Source organism: Ailuropoda melanoleuca, chromosome 10, assembly GCF_002007445.2.
Source record: "Ailuropoda melanoleuca isolate Jingjing chromosome 10, ASM200744v2, whole genome shotgun sequence".
Lineage (NCBI taxonomy): Eukaryota > Metazoa > Chordata > Mammalia > Carnivora > Ursidae > Ailuropoda > Ailuropoda melanoleuca.
The window spans coordinates 81,720,765-81,745,720 of record NC_048227.1 but is presented as its reverse complement, the minus strand read 5'-3'; the positions used below and the strand labels follow the sequence as shown (position 1 = coordinate 81,745,720).

The following is a 24,956-nucleotide window of genomic DNA, read 5'->3' as shown; positions in this document are numbered from 1 at the left end:
ATAGGAATGAAACTCCTGACAAACTGTCAAGCTTAAGTCTCATTTGAGTAACAATTTGATGATGTTGTGTCTGTAAGTTGATGTTAAAGTATATCTGCTTCTTGGGCATGGCTGTGCAAGAAATGTCAGTTTGAAGTATTCGATTTGTATTTTGGAATAAACTTGAATAAACCCAAACCTATATTAAAATTGACCATTCACTTATATACTAGAATGTGAGTCCACAAAAAGCATTTTTGTCTCTTCATTCACTGAAGTATGCCATATGCCTAACTGGCACACAGTTAACATTCAATAGGTATTTGTCAAGTAAAAGACTGATTTAGCTAAATATTAAGTGCCACACAAATGATCTGAAAGCTTCAGTGTATGCCCTGATGGAGACCCTTATCTCCTGTAGCAGCAGGGCTGAAATTGCTGAAAATCAAGCACAGAACTTTATACTGCAACTGACTGAATTGCAATGCAAGTTGAATTCCCAGCTTCATGGGGTGTCTACTGTTAAAGTGACGGCATTGACTGGGAAGGGATGGGATCCCCAAAGTTGTAATGTGGGAAGACTCTAATGCTGCTGGGGCCGTTGAGCCCCTAAATTCTGATGAATCTTCTTTGCCAGTGGAAGCAGACCCTCCACTCAAAATGAATGAGACCTCTCCATTCCCAATAGAAGAGAACTCTCCACCACTGTCTGAGGGGATTAATCCTGAGTGAGAAAACTGTAATGGCCTCTCCTGAGGCACTTGCCATGCAAGACAATGCTTAGTCTCCTCAGGACCAACCACTACCACCCCTCTTTGCTTCTAGACCTAAAATATGACTCAAACCTCAAAAGGTCCCTAAAATTGAGGTACAAAGTGTGACCCATAAGAGGTGTGCTACACTCCCCCCAAATATTTAAATATTCTAATTTATATGAACAGAAATCTGGAGAACATGTATGGAAATGGATATTGAGGGTGTGGGATATTAGTGGAAGGAACATAAAACTGGATCAGGCTGAACTTATTAATATGGGCTCACTAAGGAAAAATTCTGTATTGAATGTTGCAGCTTGGGGAATTAGAAAGGGCTCTAACAGTTTCTTTAGTTGGTTGGCTGAAACATGGACCAAACGGTGGCCCATGGTGAGCAAGGTGGAAATGCCAGACATGCCTTAGTTTAATATAGAAGAAGGGTGTCAAGGACTTAGGAAGATGGGAATATTAGAGTGGACTTGTCTTTAAGATCTACTCACTCACTCACTCACTCACTCACTCACTCACTCACTCACTCCAGAATACATACTTTTCATCAAGACTGTGAGAAAAAAATTTGTGAGGGAAGCCCCAGCATCCTTGAAGAGTTGTGATCACTCTTCTCTGGAGACCAGACCTTACAGTGGGGATGGCAGTCATTGAATTGGGAAACCTAAATGTACGGAGAGTAAGTGGATCCTGGTGTGGCAGGGGTGGAATGAGCACACTCAACTATCAAAGGCAATGTGGGCATGGTTATTGTAATAGTAGAGTCAAAGCAATAGTCAGAATATTCCAACTCACACAGACCTATATCACTGGCTAGCTGATCATGGTGTGAATAAAAGTCTTAGTAGAATCATAAAAACAGAGAGCCACGGTCTCTCAATCATTTCCCAGACTTGAGCCAGTTTACTGACCCAGAACCCCTTGAATGAAAGAGAGGCCAAATCTCCTTGAGGAAGGACTCCACCATTATGCCAAAAATGTATACTATTAATCTTTCCCCCAGTCTTTCCTGCAGGGATCTATGACTCTTTACCAGAGGACCTGTGCACTGGGGAAAAGGAAATAATCAGATCTGTCAGGGATTACTGGACACTGGCTCTGAACTGACACTAATTTCAGGAGGCCCAAAATATCACTGTGGTCACCAGCCAGAGTAAGGCTTATAAAAGTCAGGTGGTCAATGGAATTTCAGCCCAGGTCTGCCTTACAGTAGGCCTAGTGGGTCAACCAAACCCAGTGGGCCAACCAAAATAACCCAGTTTTGGAACTCATAATTAGAACAGACATACTCAACAGCTGGCAGAATTCCCACATTAATTTTCTGACTTGTAGAGTTCAGATTCTTGTGGTGGGAAAGACCAAGTGGAAGCCACTGAAACTGCCTTTACCTAAGAAAGTAGTAAACCAACAAGAACACATTCCTAGAGGGGTTGCAGAGATCAGTGCTACCATAAAGAATTTAAAAAATGCAGAGATGATGAGTCCCATTACATCCATTTCAACAAGTCTATTTGACTTGTACAAAAGACAGATGGATCTTGGAGAATAACAGTGGACTACTGTAAGTTTAAGGATGTGGTGACTTCAATTGCAGCTGCTATACCAGATGTGGTTTCACTGCTTGGGCAAATTAACACATCCCCTGGTACCTGATATGTGGCTATTGATCTGGCAAAAGCCTTTTTTCTCCATCCCCATCACTTAATTCCACCAGAAGGAGTTTGCTTTCAGCTGGCAAAGCCAGCAAGAGACCTTCAGTATTCTACCTCAGGAGTATATCAACTCCCCAGCCCTATGTCATAATTTAGTTCATAGAGATCTTGATCACCTTTCCCTCCACAAGATATCACACTGGCCTATTACACTGATGATATTAGACTGATTATATCTAGCAAGCTGTACTCTAAACTGATTGGGAAGACATTTGTGTATCAGTAGGTGAGAAATAAATTGGACAAAAATTGAGGGGTCCAGTGGTGTGGGGGCATGTCAAGATATCCCTTACAACATGAAGAACAAATTGCTGCATCTAGCCCTTCTTACAATCAAAAAAAGAGGTACGACACTTAAAGGGCCTCTTCAGATTTGGAGGCAACATATTCCTCATGTGGGCGTGCTACTCCTGCCCATTTACCAAGTAACCTGAAGAGTTGCTAGTTTTGAGTGGGGTCCAGAATAAAAGAAGGCTCTGCAACATGTCTAGGCTGCCATGCAAGCTGCTCTGCTACTTGGGCCATATGATCTGGCAGACAGAGATCCTGTGTGAAGCCTTTGGCAGGCCCCAATAGGTAAATCACAGTGTAGGCTCTAGGGTTTTGGGAAAAAGCCCTGCCATCTTCCACAGATAACTATTCTCTTTTAAGAAACACTCTTGGACTTACACTGGGACATATCAGAGACTGAATGCTTAATTATAAGCCAAGTTACGGAGCAACCCCACTGCCCCTCATCAGCTGGGTGATCTCTTACCCATCCAGTCATAGGGTTGGGTATACGCAGCAGGACTCCATCATCAAATGGAACTAGTATATACATAACTGAGGCATATACATGACTTGTAGCATAAATAAGTTACATGAAGAAGTGGCTCACATGTCATGGTCCTTACTCCTGCTACACTGCCTTTTCGTTCCCAGGTTGAACCTATGGCCTCACGAGGACTGACAGAGGAAGAGAAGATTCGGGTCTCATTTACAGATGATTCTGCACAATACGCAGGTACCACCCAAAAGTGGGGAGGAGCAACACTACAGCCCCTTTCTAGGACATCCTTGAGGGACAGTGGTAAAGGAAATCCTCCTAGTGAACAAAACTTTAGGCAGTGTACCTATTTGTTCACTTTGCTTGGAAGAAGAAATAATCAGATATGCAATTATATATTGATTCATGTGTGGTCACCAGTGGTTTGACTAGATGGTCAGGGACATGAAAGGGACATGAAAACATGATTGGAAAATTGCTGACAAAGAAATTTGGGGAAGAAATACATGACTAGATCTCTGTGTATGGGCAAAAAACATGAAGATATTTGTGATTCCTCCATGTGATGCTCACCCAAGAGTGACCTCAGCAGAGGAAGATTTTAATAATAAAGTAGATACATGTTCTGTAGAGCCTGTCAGCCTCTTTCCCCAACCAACTCCTGTCCTCACCCAATGGGCTCATGAACAAAATGGCTATAGTTGGCATGGATGGAGGTTATGCATGGGCTCAGCAACATGGACTTCCATTCACCAAGGCTGACCTGCCTATGGCCACAACTGAGTGCCCAACCTGCCAGCAGCAGAAACCAACACTGAGTCCCTGATATCACAACATTCCCTGGAGTAAACATCCAGCTATCTGGTAGCAGGTTGACTGCATGGAATCCCTTCCATTACAGAAGGGGCAGAGTTTTGTTTTTACTGGAATAGACACTTACTCTGGATATTGATTTGCCTTCCTCTGCCAAAACTACCATCTGTGAACTTACAGAATGTTTTATGCACTGTCACTTATTCCACACAACACTGTTTCTGGTTAAGGAACTCACTTCACAGTAAATGAGGTGTGGCCGCGGGCCTGGGTTCACAGAATTCCCTGGTCTTACTATGTTCCCCACCATCCTGAAGCAACCGACTTGACAGAACAGTAGAATGGCCTTTTGAGGACTTAGTTATAGCACCAGCTAGATTCCAATACCTTGCAGGGCTGGAACAAGGTTTTCCAGAAGGTTGTGTATGCTCTGAATCAGTGTTCAATATATGATGCTATTTCTTCCATAACCAGAATTCAGGGGTCCAGGAATCAAGGGATGGAAATGGGAGGAGCAGCATTCACTATTACTCTTAATGACTCACTAGCAAAATTTTTGCTTCCTGTTCTTGCAACTTTATATCTGCTGCGTAGAGGTCTTAGTTCCAAAGGAAGGAATGCTTTCACCAGGAGACATAACAACGATTCCATTGAGCTAGAAGTTAAGACTGCCACCTGGCCACTTTGGACTCCTTGTATCTCTGAATCACAGGCAAAGAAGGGAGTTATTGTGTTGTTTTGGATGAATGATTCTGACTGTTAATAGGATATTGGACTGCTACTCCATAATGGAGGGTAGGAAGAGTATGCCTGGAATAGGAAAATCCCTCAGTATTCCCATGATTTGTGATTAAGTTCAAGAAAAAACTACAAAAACCCAACCCAGGCAGAACCTTAGAGACCAGACACTTCAAGAACAAAGGTTTTGGTCATCACATCAGGTAAACAACTATGACTAGCTAAAGTGCTTGATGAAGACGAAGGGAATACAGAATGGGTAGTAGAAGAAGGTAGTTATAAACACCAACTACGACTATATGACCACTTACAGAAATAAACACTATAATTGTCACGAGTTTTTCTTATTTTGTTGAGAATATGTCTGCATGTGTATTAGTGTGTATATGTGTATCTCTATTTTATTCCCTCTCTTATTCCCCTATTATGTAACAGAAAATGCACTGACTTTATATCATAATACTTAAGGATTGCTCATTCTACGTTATACTATTTAAGTTACAGGATATCAAGAAGAATAGTAAACAACACTCAAGGACTGTACCTCCTCTTCTAGAAAAGGGGGCATTTTCAGTTTTATGCAGGATAGTTACATTGTCTTAAATGAAATTATGCTTGTTATTGTCTTCATTTGGCAAATAAGTATGGTTTAAAGAGAGGCTTATAGGTGACAAGTTGATAAGGAGTAAACTTGTGAAGGTTAATTTTAAGTGTCAACTTGACTAAGCCATGGGATGGCCTGATATTTGGTAAAACATTATTCTGGGTGTTTCTATGAAGGTGTTTTTGGATGTGTTTAACCCTTAAATCGAGAGATTGAGTGAAGTAGATTGCCCTCTCTAATGTGGGTGGGCCTCATCCAATCAATCAAAGGATAAATAGGACAGAAAGTCTGACTGTCAAGTAAAGAAGAGGGAATTCCTCCTGCCTGACTGCCAATGAGCTGGCCCATCAGCCCATCCTGCCATCAGACTCAGATTCAAACATCAGCTCTTTGGGGTCTCCAGCTTGCTGTCCTTTGTGCTAAAACTACACTATCAACTCCCCTGATTCTTGGCCCTTTGGACTCAAACTGGAACTGGGACTATGCCATTAGCTCTTCTAGATCCCCAGCTTACTGACAGTAGATTTTGGAACTTGTCAGCCTCCATAATCACATAAACCAATTCCTTACAAAAAAACAACAGAGTATGTATATATTATACAATCTCATATATATATCCTATTGATTCTGTTTCTTTGTAGAACCCTAATACATGGAGTTGTAGGGTTGATTAATTCAGTAGCACAGAAGTATTAGAGCACAGATTCTTACCACCTTCTCATTCTGCCATTTTGGCATCCTGCTTATCATCTTATGCTGGCTCCTCTCATGGCCCCGGTGGCTGCAGCAGCTACAGACATCACTTCTTCATCCAGCCACATTAAGAGTCAGAATAATGTTACTGTTTTTTAACATGTTTCTTTTTAAAAGCAAGTCTTTGGGAGATATAACCCCAGGAGATTTCTCCTCATCAAAAGATGAAATGAAAATTGGCCAGAAAGATCACATGCCTCTTCTTAATCCAGCCTCTGGAGAACAGAATAAAGTTACAATGATTGGCTAAGAGTAGCCAGATTTATCCTGGGGGATTACAAAAAGGGATCTGAGTCACTTTCCCTGGGCCAATGGCTACACAGCAGGTGAACAACTGAACAAGTTTTAACAGCAAGGAGGAAGGGGAAAGTGAACTTGAAAGCAAACACCAGGATTTGCTGTAAGTATCCTGCCCTAGGATAGCCCTCCATTTCCATGTAGATGGGAAGTTTGAAATTTCCTAATGGTTCTGAACCTCAAAATCAGATTTTCCTACTAAGTGATTAAGAGCTGTATAGAGTCCACAGCTCAGTTGTATAGAGTCTCCATCCACCCCTTCAAGATTGAAGCACTCACTCCACCAGCTGTTGGGACTATTGGCACCTTCTGCTTTTATCTGATTCCTCCTTGGGAACTGACTTTAGCCGAAGAAAGAACCCTCATTCATCAGGTTGCAGTGGGGTAGAAATAGAAGACTGGCCCATCCAGGGAAAGAAAGGTACAGCCCTTTTTGCCTCAGGGCTAAGGTCATCCCAGCTTCAGACTTCCCTGTAGCATTGGTTGAGGTCTTTATTATGACAGCATTCTAGTTCAATCTCTCCTTTCACCCAATCCTGCTTTCTTCACTCACCTCCTTTCACCCCACCCCCAAGTATAGATGCCAAGAGCCCTCCCAAATAATCTTCCCATATACAAATCTCAGAGTCTGTTTTAGGGAAAATCCAACCCGCTCAGGAGCAGACCACAGAGGGGACTGGGCCACAGCTAATGGGATATTCAGGTATGCTCCACTAGTAGAGACTATGTTTTGACATTTTCTCCAGAGCAGGAATTTTATCTGTGCTGAAATACATTGCAACGGTCTGTAACTTCTGTTTGTCTTAACTGGTATATAAAAGTTCAGATTTAAGATCAATTTTTTTTCCTAATCTAGCTGTAGAGATAGATACTTTTTAAAAATAAATAAATAAATGGGGGCGCCTGGGTGGTACAGCGGTTAGGCGTCTGCCTTTGGCTCAGGGCATGATCCCGGCGTTGTGGGATCGAGCCCCACATCAGGCTCCTCCGCTATGAGCCTGCTTCTTCCTCTCCCACTCCCCCTGCTTGTGTTCTCTCTCTCTCGCTGGCTGTCTCTATCTCTCTGTCGAATAAATAAATAAAATCTTTTAAAATAAATAAATGTCTTTAAAAAATGCATACCAGTAGATTTCGAAAGAAAAGCTTTAAGCAAAGGATTTGCAAATGCTATTATTTTCTCCCTTTGTGCTGATATCTTTCATAAAAAGGCATGGCCACCTTTGCATAAATTGCTTTAAAAACAGTGATTGAAATATTAGATTCATCTGTCCCCATCAGAAGGAAACATCATTACTAGGCAGTGCCTAGGATTTCAGAAACCATTTGGAGATTTTTCAAAGAATCTCCCATAAATAACACCTAAAATGTATAAGGCACGGTCTTGGAGATACAAAAAAAGATCAAGATATATTGCCTTAAGGAGCTTATACCCTAGTGGAGTAGACAGAGAAGTGGAAAAATGTAGTGTGAAAAATGCATGAAGGGTGAGGGTATTATGAGATGACCAGGTATGTGACCTCACTCAGCCTACAGAATAGGAGAGGCTTACCGAAGTAAGTCAGAAGTGCACTTAGCAGAAGGTACACTTGCAAGGAGGAAAGGAGTTCCTGGAGGAGAGGAACATATGCATAGAGGCCCACATTTAAGACCGAACAGGAATCATTCTAAAAACTGAAAGTATTATTACCATATTCCCAGTACCCAGTAACAGTGTCTGACAAATGCTGAATCCTCAATCAATATTTGCTAAGTAGATGAATGAATAAATGGAGTAGTTGCACTCAGTTGACACATTCAGTATAAAGAAGGAAAGGGGTAAGAAATGATGCTGGAAGGGTACATAGGCTTCAGATCATGAAGAGTCTTCCTAATATGTCAACTTAAACGGTTTAACATTTATTCTGGAAGATACAGAAAATTTAAAAATTCAAGAACAGTGGCCATGGGCAGAGCTGTTGACAGTCATGCACAGGATAGACTTAGAGGCACAACTGAGGCAGGTGGAGAAAGAGACAGGAATCCAGGCAAGAAGTAGCAGGGGCTTGAGAAAAGGTGACAGAAACAGAGAAATCATACAACTCAATGAATCATGGAGATAATTTTCAAAGTACTATGAACAAGACTTGAGTAACATTTTCAATGTGGGTCTTTGGTGAGATACAAACACATTTGCTTTGAAAAATCTTAAGAATTTTACTGGCCATTTAGTGTCCACCATACAATGTGAGTTAGTCGGTTGTCCTAATTGATCCTGTCTCTAAAAGAGAAACCTTCACTAAGTCATTATAATCCCCAGTAGTATCATATGTCCTCTGGTTTTCTTGTTCTAACTCCTTCCATTTCCATGGTAGCTCATGTAATAAAGGTAAAAGAAAGAAAGATTCCTGGTGTCTATATTTTTTAGGGCTCCTGTTTTTCTTTGATGCTTCAAAAAGTAGTCCTTGGCACCAAATTCTAATTATTCTGAAGAAATAACAAGTCAACTAAATATTACCAAGGGGGAAAGATATATTTTGTACCTTTCCTAATCTATATTCTTCTTCAAGGGAAGCTGTAGCTAAAACCAAACTAAGAGATTTATAGACCTTAATGTTCCCAAGAGTGAAAAGCTGGGATTTTCAAAAGCAACAAGAAGGCCAGGCTGGCCACTCAATGTTATGTCACCTTGAAGAGATGATCACAGATAGTAAGACAATGGGGGAGGAAAAAGTAAAAGTTTTGTTCCCTTTCAAGTTCATTCTCATTGTCTGGTTTCAATATTAGATCTTCTTATGAGTAATACCAGCCCTCTATAGTTAGTCTCAGGAATCTGCAAACTTAATTTTTGATACTCCTACATAATGCCCTTCATCAATAAGTTTGAGATGGAGCAGAAGGCAATAATTTCAAAAAAAGGTATGAGGAAGGAGGAAGAATAAAAACTTTTCAGGGGCGCTTGGGTAGCGCAGTCGTTAAGCGTCTGCCTTCGGCTCAGGGTGTGATCCCGGCGTTCCAGGATCAAGTCCCACATCAGGCTCCTCCGCTGGGAGCCTGCTTCTTCCTCTCCCACTCCTCTGCTGTGTTCCCTCTCTCGCTGGCTGTCTCTCTGTCACATAAATAAATAAAATCTTTAAAAAAAAAAAACTTTTCAATCCTAGTCCCAAGACTATCTTACATATGTTAATGTTTCATTTCCACTTGTTGAAAATGTATATTAAGTGAGGCTGAAACATCCAGGGTATCAGGCATCAGGTGGCATTATCAAGCAGAAGTGTGTCACAATGATTCAAAGCAGTGAGATCTGTCCAGCAGCAGATACCCTATAGCATTTCTTCCACATGCCCTGCTTTCAATTGCCTTGTCTACCTTGCTGATTCCTATTATTTGGCTCCAATTTAGGGTTTCTCGTGTCTTTTCTATATGACCCTTGGCATTGCTCCTTCAATAACACAGTAATTGCTTCTGAATCTACTACTTTGAAGTCACCAGCAGATCTCCAGGATTGACTGCTATGTGCCCAATGTCTGGCGTTGCTATACTTTGTGCAATACGTGATATTAGGATCCATCAATGAGCCATGGAAAATATACACATTAAGACTGCGCATTCAAAACTGGATTGTGATGAGGGTTACCCAATGTACAAATTTGCTAAAAATCATTAAACCGTACACTGAGAATGGGTGAATCTTATGATATGTAAATTATACCTCAGTAAAGTGTGAAAGAAAAAGTTTGGTCAGATAATGGAAGCAGGTAACACAAGTTTGGACTGACACTGAACCCAAACAAAAAACAGGTAAACATAGAGGGTGCCATCATGACAAGGGCTGACCACAAAGAAAATCAGTTCATTGGGCAAATCATAGGATCCGTTAGTTACATCAGTTTCCAGTCACAGGAAGATTGGGGAATTACTAAAAATCCAGTAAAAGATAGCATTGTCGTTGGTGTTGGTGATTTAGCATAGCTACCATTGGGATCCCAAGACCAGGTCCCAGTTGCCAGGAAGAGCATTGCAACAAGGAATTTACATTTGTCAATTCAGGCTTTTAGTATGCAAACCAACTCTGTTTAATTTAAGGACAGAAAAAAAAATCATTTATTACAAAGGTCTGAGGTCATTTATAGAACCAAACAATAAAGCATTGGATAGAACAATAAAGCATTGAAAGAACCAGGACAGGACCTGCAGCCTTGGGTGGCCCTCAGTTCCATGGCAAGACTGGGCCAAAGTGCCCATCTAAGGCCTTGAGTTTGAGTACCTAATGCACTCAGTGACCATCCCACCCAACTCGTCCCAGGACTCAGAGAACATGAGCATTGGCCACTGGAATGTCATGCTGCAGCATCACCTTGAGATCTCCATGTCTCCAGGCAACAGTGGCCATGGCAGAGCTGCCACAAAGCCATCCCTGTAGCCCAGGCCCCAAACCGGCAGTGACTTCTATCTGCGCTGCCTCTACAAGAAGCGGGTGTTGGTGGACCATGTTGTTCCAGAGGTGTGGCATGACACCACTGCAGCGGCCACACATGTGCCTGCTCAGGTTCCAAGCACAAATAGCAAGATCACATTCACTGCCCTGTCCAGGAGCGGGAGAAGGCGCCCGAGTCCCCGAGACCCCGGTGAGGCCCAAGCAGGCCCACATCTCATCCTCCACCATGGATGTTCCAGACAACGTGGTTCACCTCATCCACCCTCTGGTAGGGGAACCACCAGTGATGCAAACTGGCCCATTCAGCCCTTGGGGAGAAGGGTCTTGGGGTACAAAAGGGGCCATGTAATACCATCTGACTTCAATTTCATCACCCACAACTCACATCCAGAAAATGAAAAGGAAGCTTCTGGTAAAGACAGCCTAAAGGATGCTGCAAAATCACCTTATTCCTACACACAATTAATCATACAAGCAATTATGATGTTGCCTGATAAACCACTCACCCTAAATGGAATTTACATGCACATCACTAAAAATTATCCATACCACAATGGCAGGTAGAATTCAACTGACCACAATGTCTCCTGGAATTGTTTTTGCATCAAAGTACCATGTTCTCAGGAAGAACCAGGGAAAGGCTCATTCTGGGGGATTGCTCTTACCTCTGAAAGCAAATTAATAGAGTGGGCTTTTAGGAAAGGACAGCCTAGGGCGTGCCTTGCTTTGAAATCCCTCTGGGACCCCTCTGCTCTAAAAGTGCCCCAGCCTCTCCCAACACCGCTGGATCCTGTCTGTTCACTCCAGTGGCTCCCAGACTTCCGAGAGCTGGTGGAGGGAAGGTTCACCAGACCCTGGAACCAGAGCCCGGTCCTCACAGCGCCAACCGGCGGTGGTCCAGGAGGCCCCGGGCTGCTCAGAGCGCACCAGGCTCGCCCCCGTCTAGTGGCCCTGCAGCGGCAGCTGCTGCCCAGAATCAAGTCCATCACCTACACCTTCGCCGCCCCTGTGATCACCTCGACCTCCCAGCAGCCAGTCACGCAGATGGTTCACGCCGCCCGCCGGCTCCCTGCAGTGCCCGTCCAAAGCCGTGGCCGGCCTGGCCCCAGCGAACACTGTCGCCGGGCAGGTCGCCGCCACTGAGGCGGCCATGCTGGCTCCTCCTGAGCCAGGGCCTCAAGATCTGTGCGCAGATCACAAAGTAAAAGTGAAAGTAGAATGAATATTCCTGCGATTAGCTGAGCCACACAAGGCGCCACTAGCCGGGTCATTCAGATGTGACAGACCACCCCGTCCAGATAGTCACCAGGCGCCTCCAGGTTGGCACCAGCCACCAAGAAAAACCATAGAGCAAAACGGGACCCACGTGGTGCCAATCCGCGGCGCGGGCCACGGCCGGGTGAACAAGGCAGTGGCGAATGGTCTGTACAGGCTGGCGACACGCGCGGGCGTCGGGTCCCAGCCCACGAAGCGCCGGAGCAGCGACCAGTCAGAGCAGCTGGAACAGCAGCCGGTCCAGAGCGCAGGCGGCGGCGAGAGCGGCGAGAGCGGCGTGTTGGCCTTGGGCGCGGAAACGCTGCCGGTGGCCCTGAGCGAGGCTCGGCATCTAGAACTCGCTCCTGCGACAGCGTTTCTTACTTTAAGGTCAACTCTGTGGTGCCGGAAGGAGACACGGCCTCTCACCCACGCTCCCAGCACATTCTCCCGGCAGTAGACGGCCAGGAGTTTGAGCTTCACCTCAGCGCTGGAGACACAAAACGCAGGTGGCCTTCAGTTAAAGACAGAAGCCACAGCAGCGCACAGCCACACACGCGTGTCTCCCGACCCCGCGCTCAGCTTTCAGCTCCGAGGAAAGGTGTGTCCTTCAGGGCCCTTCCGAGGGAGCCTGACGCCTGGTGCGAGCCCACCTGCCAGGACCCTGGCCCAGGCCACCCCACCGCCTTCAAGGGGACCCGTGGGCCAGACACTGTGTAAAACAGTATTTTGTTGTTCACATGTGGAATTAGAATATTTTGAAGTATACTTTTTTCTTTTAAAAATAGGGGAGTCTTCGACATTTCAGATCCCTCCATTTCTACTGTAGACATCACGCAGGACCTTTCGCGTGGATTTCATTTGGGGAAAAAAACCGCGGAGTTTTGTTTCCAGCCTACGGAATAATTTACTTGTGTCTGTCCAGTGAAAGTCCCGGTGGAGGTATCTGATGACACCTGCAAGTTTTCCCTGTTAGAGCGGGTGCCTGACGCATTTAATGCACCTCCATTTCAGTGTGTAGGATGGCCCAACAGACGGGACAGACCAACCCCTCCCGTTTACTGCGACGGAGGGAACTGCTGGACTCACCAGAGCTGCACTGAACTGTTTCTCTTTCCCGCTCTTTTTCGTGGTTCGTTCCTTTGGGCTGACTTTGTCCCTGGCATAATTTTCCACTTCAAGTAGAACAAGTCTCCTAAGGACTGTGTATGTTTAAAACAACTGAACTGTTACTATTGCATTTGCGGGGAAAAAAAAAAGATTTAATCTTTTACCACGCACCCTTTTGCAAAACGCCATAGATCTCTCCATGGCATGCTTGCGCTTCGGCGTCACTGGTTCTAGGCCTCCTCCAGTCCAACCACTTATCTATTCCATGATGTTGCGGTTTGCCCTGCTCGCAGGGAGGCAGTTGCGGGGATGGAACAGAAACTGCGTTTTGACAGGAGGGTCTGGGAAGCAAGTGCCCTGCAGGTAAGCATTGGAAACATCCAAGTCATTTTCTGATTTGTAATAGGAAATTCCCCTTGATCTTTCAGCACTGAACCAGTACTAATCTGACTTCTGTCCTACAACAAATAAATTCCAGAAGAAAGGAAACAAAGGTGAGAGAATGAGCAGTAGGGCCCCCTCCAGGCTTCAGTCCATGCTACCCTGGAAGAAAACCGCTGGTCTTTCTGGCTCAGCTGTGCAAATAGAAAGAAAACCTTGGCTTTACTGTGAATTTCTAAATATCATCATAACATTATTTATTTAAACATAGTTATTTTGGTATCTATTTGTTATAAAGAAAACACACACACCACACACATATATAGATATGTGTATACATATCTATAATATATGTGAATATATACACAAACTCAAAAAAGAGGACAGAAAGCAGGCCATCAGTGTACAAGAAATGCCATCAATTTCTTAAAGAGAATAGCAGTTAGGAGAGTGAGGTAGTGAGTTGAAATGGGGTCCCCCAAAAGATATGTCCATGTCCTAATCCCCAGAACCTGTAAATGTCACCTTATTTGGAAAAGGGTATTTGCATGTAATTAAGGATTGTGTATGTTTAAAACAACAGAACATCACAAGATGAGGAGATCATCCTTGATTTTCTAGGTAAGTCCTAAACCCAATGACCTTGTAAGAGGGAGATTACACAGACAGAAGAGAAGATAGCCCTGTAAGACAGAAGCAGAGACTAGAATGATGTGGTTACAAGCCAAGGAATGCCAATGGCCACCAGTAGCTGGACGCAGCAAGGAACAGATTCTCTCCAGAACCTCTGGAGGGAGTGTGGTCCTGCCAACACCTTGATTTTTGAGTTCTGGCCTCTAGAACTGTGAGATAAATTCCTTTTGTTTTAAGCTATCAAGTGTGTGTAAATTTCTTATAATAGTTACAAGAAATTAATACAAGTGCTTTCTAAAGAAGCTGGGAAAATTGGCCTTGCAGAAATACAGAGAAGCTCAGAAAACTCTAACTGGAAGCAAGGAATGGACTATGGAGTTAAATGGGGAATTAATTGAAAGTTATAATTGTCCCTCAGACTACTTCCTCATCCCAACAAGCAGAATACCCAGTAGCCAGGTATTTACCACTCTAGCAATAAACAAACAAATAAATAAATAAATAAATAAATAAATAATAAAAAGAGAGAGAGAGATTCTTCTCTATAGAAACTTCATCGTCGAGAGAAGCAGGGCAGCTGCTGTTCCCCAAACACCCTAAAAAAAGTCAATTAGCTGGCAAGCCCAAGCCCACAACCATGGAGATTTCAAGCTTTTCATTGCTTTATTTTTTAATGAATCACCATTAAGGAAGGAACCCAAAATAAAGAGAGGCCAGAGATATACAGGCAACGGTTGGAGAGGGTAGGGAAGTCCAGAAAAAGTTGAAATAATTCAAAGAACAGGAAAGAAGCACGAAAGAGAAGTCAGTCTATTTATTGAATAGACTCAGAGATATATCCCAGTGATTAATTTAATGCCTCTCAGCTCCAAACTCATCCCTCTCTTGCCTCGGGATACTGGTAATGGGCTCTGCAGTCAACATTTAGGCTTGGCTTGCTGACTGAATGTAGGTTCAGCCAATAGTGGACACTGAGGAGGCACAAGGAGGTCAGTAGGAGACAAGGGACTTTTTGTTCTGGTGTTCTTTTTCCTTCAGGGTCCAGCAGAGGTCCTGCCTTTGTTTACCTTAGCAGCAGGGCTGGGTGCTTTGGTGGCAACCATGCCCACTCTTAAGTGTCTGAATCTCCTTGCTCAGGGCCACTTCTCCAGATGTTCCAAGTTTCTTCCTTATTCACTTTTCCCTCAACCTTGGGAGTGGTAGCTGTTCTCTGCAGTTACTACTTCTCTATACCTTAGAGTTCTCTTTCATTTCTTTTAATAAATACATCCTTTTCTCAGTTCACATTTGTGGAATTATATACAATTTCTGGACATGAGAGACTCCATTTTGAAGTTCCACTTTTCTAACTAGTGAACTTTTGAACCAAGCTGTATATGGTTATTGTTATACAAGCAGTTGCTCATAAAATCCAACAGAACAACTAGCACTTAAACCATAAAACTGTTGATATGAACTTTATGAGGACAGAAAAGTTAGCTAATACATGCCAGAAATAGTTTTGTGTGATAGCACCAATAAAATAATCAGATAGCAATCAAAAGTGGTTTAATCGGTCAGCACCAAATTAGCAGGGTTTTTGGTTTTTTTCTTAACTCTTCTTTAACTAAATCATGTAATCACCTCTCCCTTCCTTCTCATAAACGTTCTCTGCATATGAGCCAGACACTTTTCTGGTTACTCCAGAATCTGTGCTCTGCAAATTGCAATTCTGAGACCCCAAAAAGGCCTTTGTTCTTTTTCAGTTTGCCTCTTTTTCTCTATTGACGCAATGTACGTGGTTCACAATTATTTTCTCTATGCAGATTATTGGTGTGGTAATTTTTGTCCCTTACCAGACCCTAACACAATAGTCAATGAGAGTTTGAATCTTTAAAATCCTGTAAAACTTAACACTAGAGATCAGGTAAAACTCTCAGATTGCTAAAGTAAAAATTTGCTTAGAAGACCAAACTGAGAAAAATCTCCCAGAAAATAGAACTAGTTAAAAGATGCAAAATATTGGAGGTGAGATTGAGGTGTGGAAAGGGCGGAGAGGGAAAGAAGTATAAGGTTGCCAATATCTTAATCTTAAAAAGTGAAGTGACCAGGGGCGCCTGGGTGGCGTAGTCATTAAGCATCTGCCTTCAGCTCAGGGCGTGATCCCGGCGTTATGGGATCGAGCCCCACATCAGGCTCCTCCGCTATGAGCCTGCTTCTTCCTCTCCCACTCCCCCTGCTTGTGTTCCCTCTCTCGCTGGCTGTCTCTATCTCTGTTAAATAAATAAAAATCTTAAAAAAAAAAAAGTGAAGTGACCGGAGATGATATATAATTGACCAAAAACAAAGAGGTAAGTATAATATTTAAACTTAGTAAATAATAAGTAAGCTTATTATTTAAACTAAACTATTAAACAAAGATAACCATGACAGAAATTAAATATAGTAACAGTAACACTTGGTTAGTGCTTTTAGTGTATTGACCCATTTATCCTCATAATAAATCTCTGAGGAATGAACTATTATTATCACCATTTTTTAGGTGAGGAAGAGGGTTCAGAGAGACTGTCACTTGCCTAAGGTCACACAGTTTGTAAATGGCAGAAATGGGATTCCAGAGTGCATGCTCTTATCCATTGTACTCTATTCCCCCTGCATGATTTTATTGGGAAGAGATGGGTAAGGAATGTAGACAGTGATGCAAATGACTTAATTCATCTTTTAGCAGTAGAAAAAGGCAATTCTTAAAACTGATGAATTAAGCAATAGTGTTAAGAGATAGAAAGGTAAACACCAGAAGAAACAAACACAGAAACTGTGGAAAGAGATTTACAATAGTCCTCCCTTATCCATGGGGAATATGTTCCACGACCCTTAGGGAATGCCTGAAACTGCAGGTAGTACCAAACCCAATATATACTGTTTTTTTTTCCTATATGTGTACACCTATGAAAATGTTTAGGTTATAAATTAGGCACACTGAGAGATTAACAACAATAACCAATAAAATAGAAATTTTTTTACACTGTAAAATTACACTGTAATGAAAGTTATGTGAATGTGATCTCTCTCTCAAAATATCTATTGTACTGTACTCAGCCCTTTTGTGATAATGTGAGTTGATAAAATGCTTATGTGCACAGATGATGTGAGGCGAATGACACAGACATTGCAATGTAGAGTTAGGCTACTATTGACCTTCTTTCTGCTGATTTGTCATAAAGAGGATCATCTGCTTTCAAAGCCTGGGTGCCTACGGATAAATGAAACCCTGGATAGCAAAACTGGGGAGTAGGGAGAATTGCTGTACTCTTAGGACCAGCACTTTGAGAAGGAAGTGGTGAACCATGGATTTGTCATTTTCCCTCATAAGTATCTTTCTGTATTATTAACATCTTACTTTAATAATAATTTATTCTAAACATTTTAGAAGACATAAAATTACAAATTATCTCAGGTATGGAGAGAAAAAAATGGGATCATGAAGCTAAATTATACACACAAATTATGTATTTTCTAATTTGACATGCTAATTATATAAAGATACTCTTAAATGTGAAAAGTCCCTTCTTGCTTGTGGTGGAGATATCTAACCTGAGTCCCTCAGAGAAGGAGGCCTGGTAATTACTCACAACAGGTTTTGGGAAGCCTCTATTTTCACACTTTGTAAGAGAGATGAAGCTAGTTCTCAATCTCATAAACAGCTATCATTTGAATAAGATAAAAATTTAAGCATTAATAGGCACAAAAGACTTAGAACTCAGAAAAGGAAATGAATGTTTGAATGAATGTACCTTTTGTCCAACCACAGGACCTCACGTCATAGACAAAGGATGAGCTGTCTAGAGAGTGGTCTCCAGGGAGTGGATTCTTGGAAGTGTTGCTAGATAGACTCTAGCGGTACAAGCAATATTCTGTACTGTATTTATTAATCTAGAAACTACTTTTTCAGCCCTGGTGTCAAATATATCTCAAGCTATTATAAATTCAAAGTAGTATATTAAGCATCAGTAAATTAAATGCTTTGGATAATAAATGGGTACATAATAAGATGTAATAAGGCTGTACCTTAACTGGGATCTTTCAGGCACTGGTAATGACAAGTGTTGTTTTGCTGCCATCTAGTGTTCATTGCTTTAGAGACCTAAATTGAGCATAGGCTGAATTTTTTCTTTCCCTGTCTCTGAAAGAGTTCCTGTTTTTCATGGGGCTTTCTGAGACCTAAATTAAAACACTTTTCCTAACAAGACAAATATTCATATATACACACCAAATCTATAAATAGCCTTATACTTTGTGGGAAGTTCCATGAATTCTGATCTAATCCACATCTATGGGTTTGTCAAGTTTTCTTAGCAAATCACTTCACAGAAAGTTTATAAGGAAGGCTCATTATTTCAGTAAGTCATCTGCTAAATTTGAATGGCAGTCACTATTACAAGGCAATTACTATTAACTCATAAATACCCTGCAATATGTATTAAGAGTTGAGAGAAAAAAGAAATTCTTTTTATCCAATATGTCAAAGAGATAACACTGCAGGGGGAAAAAATTCTGAAAATCAGCTAGAAATGCCAACTAAATTGTATCTTTGAGTTCTCATAAACGTAAAGGAAGTTCCCAGGGGGTCAAGGGCAAAAGAAAAGTGAAACAGGAATAGTAACCAGTGACTACTTAGTGGCGATCCTACACTAGAGGTATTTGCTGATTCCCTAAATGTAGTCCTGGAGTGGAAGGACTTCTCAAAACATAAGATATGAGGACTTGTTCTGTGTGGGAATTAAGATCTTTGCATAAAACTGGGACCCTCAAGAGACTATACCAGCAAAGGGAGACAAGGAGGCTTGAATGAGCTATAGTTTGAGTAGAAAAAAAAATTCCCCTCTGAATTATAAACATAGCCTCTTTTATGTAGGATTTAGGTTCAAATCAGTATTAACCTGATAAGTTGTATATGGGGTATAAGAAAATGAGACAAGTCAAAGACTACTCAAGACTACTCCAAAAAATGGAGTTGCCATTATACAAAATGGAGAAAGCTTCAAGGGAGGGGTTGGTCTTCAAGTGGGGATTAGGAGTTTAGTAAGTCTGAGATGTGTATTTGACATATAAGTGGAGGTATCTAAGTATCCAGTTGGGTGTATGAGTCTGAAGTTCAGGAGTGAAGAATGGGCTTCCTTCAGTGGAGATATCTCTGGGAGTAGTCTGTATGACCATGGGACCATTGAGACTGAAAGAGATCAACAAGTGAGTAAGTGTAGACAGAGAAGTAGTCCAAGAGGTTAGCTCTGGGATATTCCAATATGAAGAGATCAAGGAAATAAACAAAAATTAGCAAAAGAGACCCAGAAGGAGGAAAAGCAGGAAAACATGCAATCACCAGTTAGCAAATAGAGAGAAATGAATGAATTCAAAATAACACCAAAATTATATAAAATACTGAGGAACAAATTTAGAGAAAATATGAGAGAATTTTATGAAAGCTCTCTTAATTAAAAAACCATCATATTTGGTATTTTTATTATAATTGATAAAGAAACTCTGGAATAAAAATGATATAGCATGAAGCCACTAAAATGAATGAAATAGATGCATATTACTTACAAAATATAATTTTATATTATATATAAAAAACCTTCTAGGATGGCAATACATGATAAAGACTAAGACAAAGCAGCAGGAAAAAAATCTATAGTATGAAGTTGTCTTTTTAAATTTAGTATATTTAGTATAGATATGAAGGAAAGCCTGGAATAATGTATAAAAGACTATTACCAGTGACCAACTTATGGCAGAGTTTCAGTTTCTACAGTATAAATGTCTGGATGATTGATTGAATTTTTATTACAAGCACATACAAACATTCTTTTTTCTAAGATTATTTTTTATTTATTTGAGAGAGAGAGAGTAAGTGAGTGAGAGAGAGAGAGAGAGGGAAAGCGCACAAGCGGGGTGGGAGGGGGCAGAGGAAGAGGCAGAAGCAGACTCCCCACTGAGCAGGACCCTGGGATCATGACCTGAGCTGAAGGCAGCAGATGCTTAACCGACTGAGCCACCCGGGTGCTCCTACATATTAGCATTATTAACAAGCTTAACATTTATTTTTGAGATTTATTTATTTTAGAGAGAGAGCACGTGTGTGCACATGTGAGTGGGGGGAAGGGCAGAGGGAGAGAATCCTCAAGCCAACTTCCCGCTGAGCAGGGCTCCATCCCATCCCAGGACCTGTTAGATCATAAGATCATGACCTGAGCCAAAACCAAGAGTAAGGCGCTTAACCCACTGAGCCACCTAGGCACCTGAACAAGTATATGAAGTTTATATGGCATATATAATAGCATGGAAATGAAAGTATAACATAATGTTAATTCAGGGAAGTAGAAATAAGTATCTTACGGGGCGCCTGGGTGGCACGGCGGTTAAGCGTCTGCCTTTGGCTCAGGGCGTGATCCCGGCGTTATGGGATCGAGCCCCACATCAAGGCTCCTCCGCTATGAGCCTGCTTCTTCCTCTCCCACTCCCCCGCTTGTTCCCTCTCTCACTGGCTGTCTCTGTCTCTGTCGCATAAATAAATAAAATCTTTAAAAAAAAAAAAAAGAAAGAAGTATCTTACATACAATATGAGCAAAACTGAAATACTCATAGAAAACAGACTGAAAACAAAATTGCTTTAAAAAGCTAATTGAGATTCTCTTTAGGAAGTAGTACTGAATGATTTTTCCTTTTTCCTTCTGTTCTCTGTCTTTCAAATTCTCTATAGTATGAGTTTCCCTACTTTTGTTTTGCCTGCTTATTACAAAAAATTTCCAAACACACAAAGAAAAAGTATAATAAAATACCAGGTACCTATTAGCCAGCTTCAATGACCATCAATATTTAGGTATATATGTGTTATCTTCCCTCACATGGTTGTTTTTTTTTTTTTTAATTTTATCTTCTGGACTATTTTAAAGCAAATTTCAGACATCATGTCATCATATTCTATGGACTTAAGAAAGGCTTATTCTTACATAATCACAGGGCCATTATTTCCTTTATACAGAAAGAAATAAAAATTCCTTTAATATCTAATACTGAACCCATACTGAAAAATCTCTGATTGTCTGAAACGTCTTTATACAGTCAGTTTGTTCTGAATGAAAATCCAAACAGTTCCAATCTTTGCATTCTGTTGTACGACTAGCACAATACCAGCAGTGTTACAGGCTAAATTTTGGTGCCCCAAAATGCATATGTGGAAGTCCTAACCCCTCACACTTCAGAAGGTGACTATATTTGGACAAAAGGTTTTTAAAGAGGTAATTACATTGAAATTAGGTCATTAGGCTGGTCCTTAATCCAATATAACTGATGTCCTTCTAAGAAGAGAAGATTAGGACTCAGGTACAGTGAGAAGAATACGTGCAAACACAAGGACAAGGCAGCCATCTATAAGCCAAGGAGTGAGGTCTCAGAAGAAACTAACCCTGTCAACATCTTGATCTTGGACTTCTAATCTCCAGAATTGTGAGAAACTATATTTCTGTTGTTTAAGTCAACCAGTCTATCTTACTTCATATGGCAGACCTAGCAATGTAATACAAACAGTAAAGCTAACATCTGTTTTGATTGGTTAATGTACATTTTTACTGGGGGATAAATATTTTATCTATCAACCATACTTATGTTTTATTCAATAAATTTGCTATTTTTTATTTAATAAATATTTTGAATACCCTAAATTGATTTCATGAATGGTTGGCCAATTTTGTTATTACTACCACTACTACTCTTAATTGCTTGCCTCTCCAAGTACCACTAAAGTGATCTCACTCTTGTACTCTGAGCTAATGAGAAGGAAAGCAGCATATCTACTTTCTCCAGTTTGAACGGGGCTCACTTATATGTTTGCTATATATTCAATTGCCGACTGGATATATTCCACTGAAACTATCTTTCCTCTGTACCTGCTCTTCCTACCTTTCTACTGTTAATTAATTAGCCATTTTCCATCCTGTTACCTAAGCCAGAAATCTCTGTACCTTTAAAACATTTCTTTGTTATTTTAAGATACTTTTAAACTTACAGAAAAAAAATTGTAAGAATAGTACAAAGATCTTCTACCTTTGCCCAAATTCTGTTATTGTTGACATATTACATTTGCTTTATCATTCTCTCTATATACATATTATTATTTTACTTACTTATGTTATTTATATATACTTTTTTCTGAACCATTTGAGTAAGTTGCAGATATGAAGCTTCATTATCTTTAAATAATTCAGTGTGTATTTTCTAGAAACAAAGGTAACTCCTATATTACCAGACCATAGTCATCAAAATCAGGAAATTCACTGTTAAAGTACCGTCTAGTCCACAGACCCAATTCAAATTTTGTCAGTTGTCCCAATAGTATCCTTTACAGAAGAAGGATCTGATGCAGAGGCATATGTTCCATTTAGTTGTCATGTCTCTTTAGTCTCCTACAGCCTGAAGAAGTTCCTTAATTTTTCCTTTGCCTTTCATGACCCTGACAAACTTTTGAAGAGTAAAGGTTTATGATTTTGTAAAATGTCCTTAATTTGAGGTTGTCTGATCCTTCCTCATGATTAGATTCTTGCTTATGCATTTTTGGCAGGAGTATCACAAAAATGTGTTCTAATTGGCTCTTACCAGGTGGCATACAATGCTGATTTGTCCCGTTACTGGGGATGGTAACTTTGCTTCACCAGTGCCAGATTTCTACACTGTCAAGTTTCTGTTTTTCCCTTTGTAATTAGTATTTGGCCAGGAGATACTTTGAGACTATACTGTTCCTCTTAAAATTCTCACCATCTAGTTTTAGCATACATTGATGATTCTTGGCTGAATCCATTTTTACTATAATAGCTGCAAAAAGGTGATATTTCTATCTATACCATTCCTTCTACATATATTAGTTAGCAATCTAATAGAAAGAAGAGTGTTTCTTTATGCCCATTTAGAAAACATTCATGTATTTATTTCAGTATAGACTCAAGTATTCCTATTTTATTCAGCAGATCATAATCTATTAACGTTATTATACTGGTGCTCAGACTGACCACGATGTGGCTAATGGAGGCTCCTTCAAGCTGGTTTCTGTGTCCCTTTCTTATGTTCCATCATTCTGTAAAAAGTTCTTTAGTTTCTGGTGCAAAAAGGTTTTTCAGGTTCATGTACTTCCCCTGCTCCTGTTCTGAATCAGTCATTTCCCCAAAAGGCTCTAGTTCCTTTTAGTAGAAAATGGTTTTTAGAAACCAAGATCTAGGCACTACCTGCTCATTGCTCCTTACATCTCTTTAGCAGAGCGCATTAGGGGAAAACAAAATAGATGGATTCAAAGTAAAGATGGCATTTGGGTCGAGACATGGAGGTGTAGGAGTTTACAAGAAGAGATTTTTCAGAGAAAGGAGATTATGTACAAGAAAGGGGACATGAGAGCGTATGGATTGCTTTGCATGGTACGCATAATTCAGTATTGCTGAAGCATAACATTGAAGGGAGGCAATGAGAGAAGAAACTAGTCAGGCAGATGGAGAGTCTTATTCCCAGGCAAAGTACCTAAATTTTCTCTTACAGATAATCCTTTGAAGAATTTTCAGGAGAGTGGCATTATCAGATTTACATTTTTAATGAGGTCATTCTGGTAGCAGTATGGAGGATGGCATTCTGGAATCAAAACTGGAGTCAGGGGACTGATAAAGAGGCCATCATCTCAAGTAATAGAAGTACTGAACGCTGGCATGAGGCAGCCAGAGTCAAAACGGATAGGCTATGTACTGGGCATGTTAAAAGAGTAGAATGTACATAATTTGGTGTAAGAGGCATTTAGGATGCTCTACAGGTATTTACAACACTGGGAGGATGGTGGTGGCTTAAACCAAAAAGAAATGCAGGAACGGGAGTAGGTTCTAGGTGGAAAGTTGAACAGTTCGGTTTAAGATGCTTTGGATTGGTAATATTTCTCCCTGAATTCTCATAGGATTTAGAGAAAGAAAAGGAAATGTTTTCTAAAGTGTGGTGATGCTAATATAAATAGTAACGCTCTCACTTTGCAAACTAAGCAACAGGTTGTAGTGTAGTGTATGACTACAACTGCAGGAAATTCAAGAGTTGGGGAGGGACGGGTCTAGTATTTTTCCATCCCTGGTGACTCAGAGCTAAAAATGGCGCCTGTGGCAGAAATTAGAAAGTGGGAGGTGGCACTGGGTGTAGAAAAAGGTGAGGGTTTTCTTTTTGTTCTGCCTTAAACACATAGCTAGATAACTCAGCACCACATGAATTATGAACGTTTTTTTCCCTTAAGGTTTGGTCTGTAGTACAATTGTATTCTCCACGTTTAAAAGGATATTTCATTATGTGGGCGCGATCGCTTGGGCGGTGACGTGTCTGCTGCTTTGCCTCATTCAGGCTTCTCGGCCTCGGCGGGTTCCACGACTGCCTCCCTGTCTCTCTCTGCCCCCTCTCGGGTTTTTTGTGTTTTTTTTTTTTTTCTTTTTTTCCAGTGCTGGCTACAGTTCTGAGTGACAGAACGCTTTTTGGGAGGTGACGACCATCTAAATGGGCTCAGACCCTACGCGTCTGCAGGGCTCCTTCGCGCTTGGGGGCAAGAGATTCTTTCTCGGGAGGGCCGCGGCCTCGCGCTTTCTACACGGGCACGAGGAGTCCCGCGCGCGGCCGCCGGAGCGCGCGCCCGGATCTAGTCTGAAGGCCCGCGGACGGGGCGCGCGCACCACCTCCGCAGGCACCGCACTGC

At 41.4% G+C, this 24,956-nt stretch overlaps 2 pseudogenes; both read left to right on the top strand.

Moving 5' to 3' along the window:
- Positions 1–1,720: 1,720 nt before the first annotated feature.
- Positions 1,721–5,094, top strand: LOC117804222 (annotated as a pseudogene).
- Positions 5,095–9,269: 4,175 nt separating this feature from the next.
- Positions 9,270–12,557, top strand: LOC105235792 (annotated as a pseudogene).
- Positions 12,558–24,956: the final 12,399 nt, after the last annotated feature.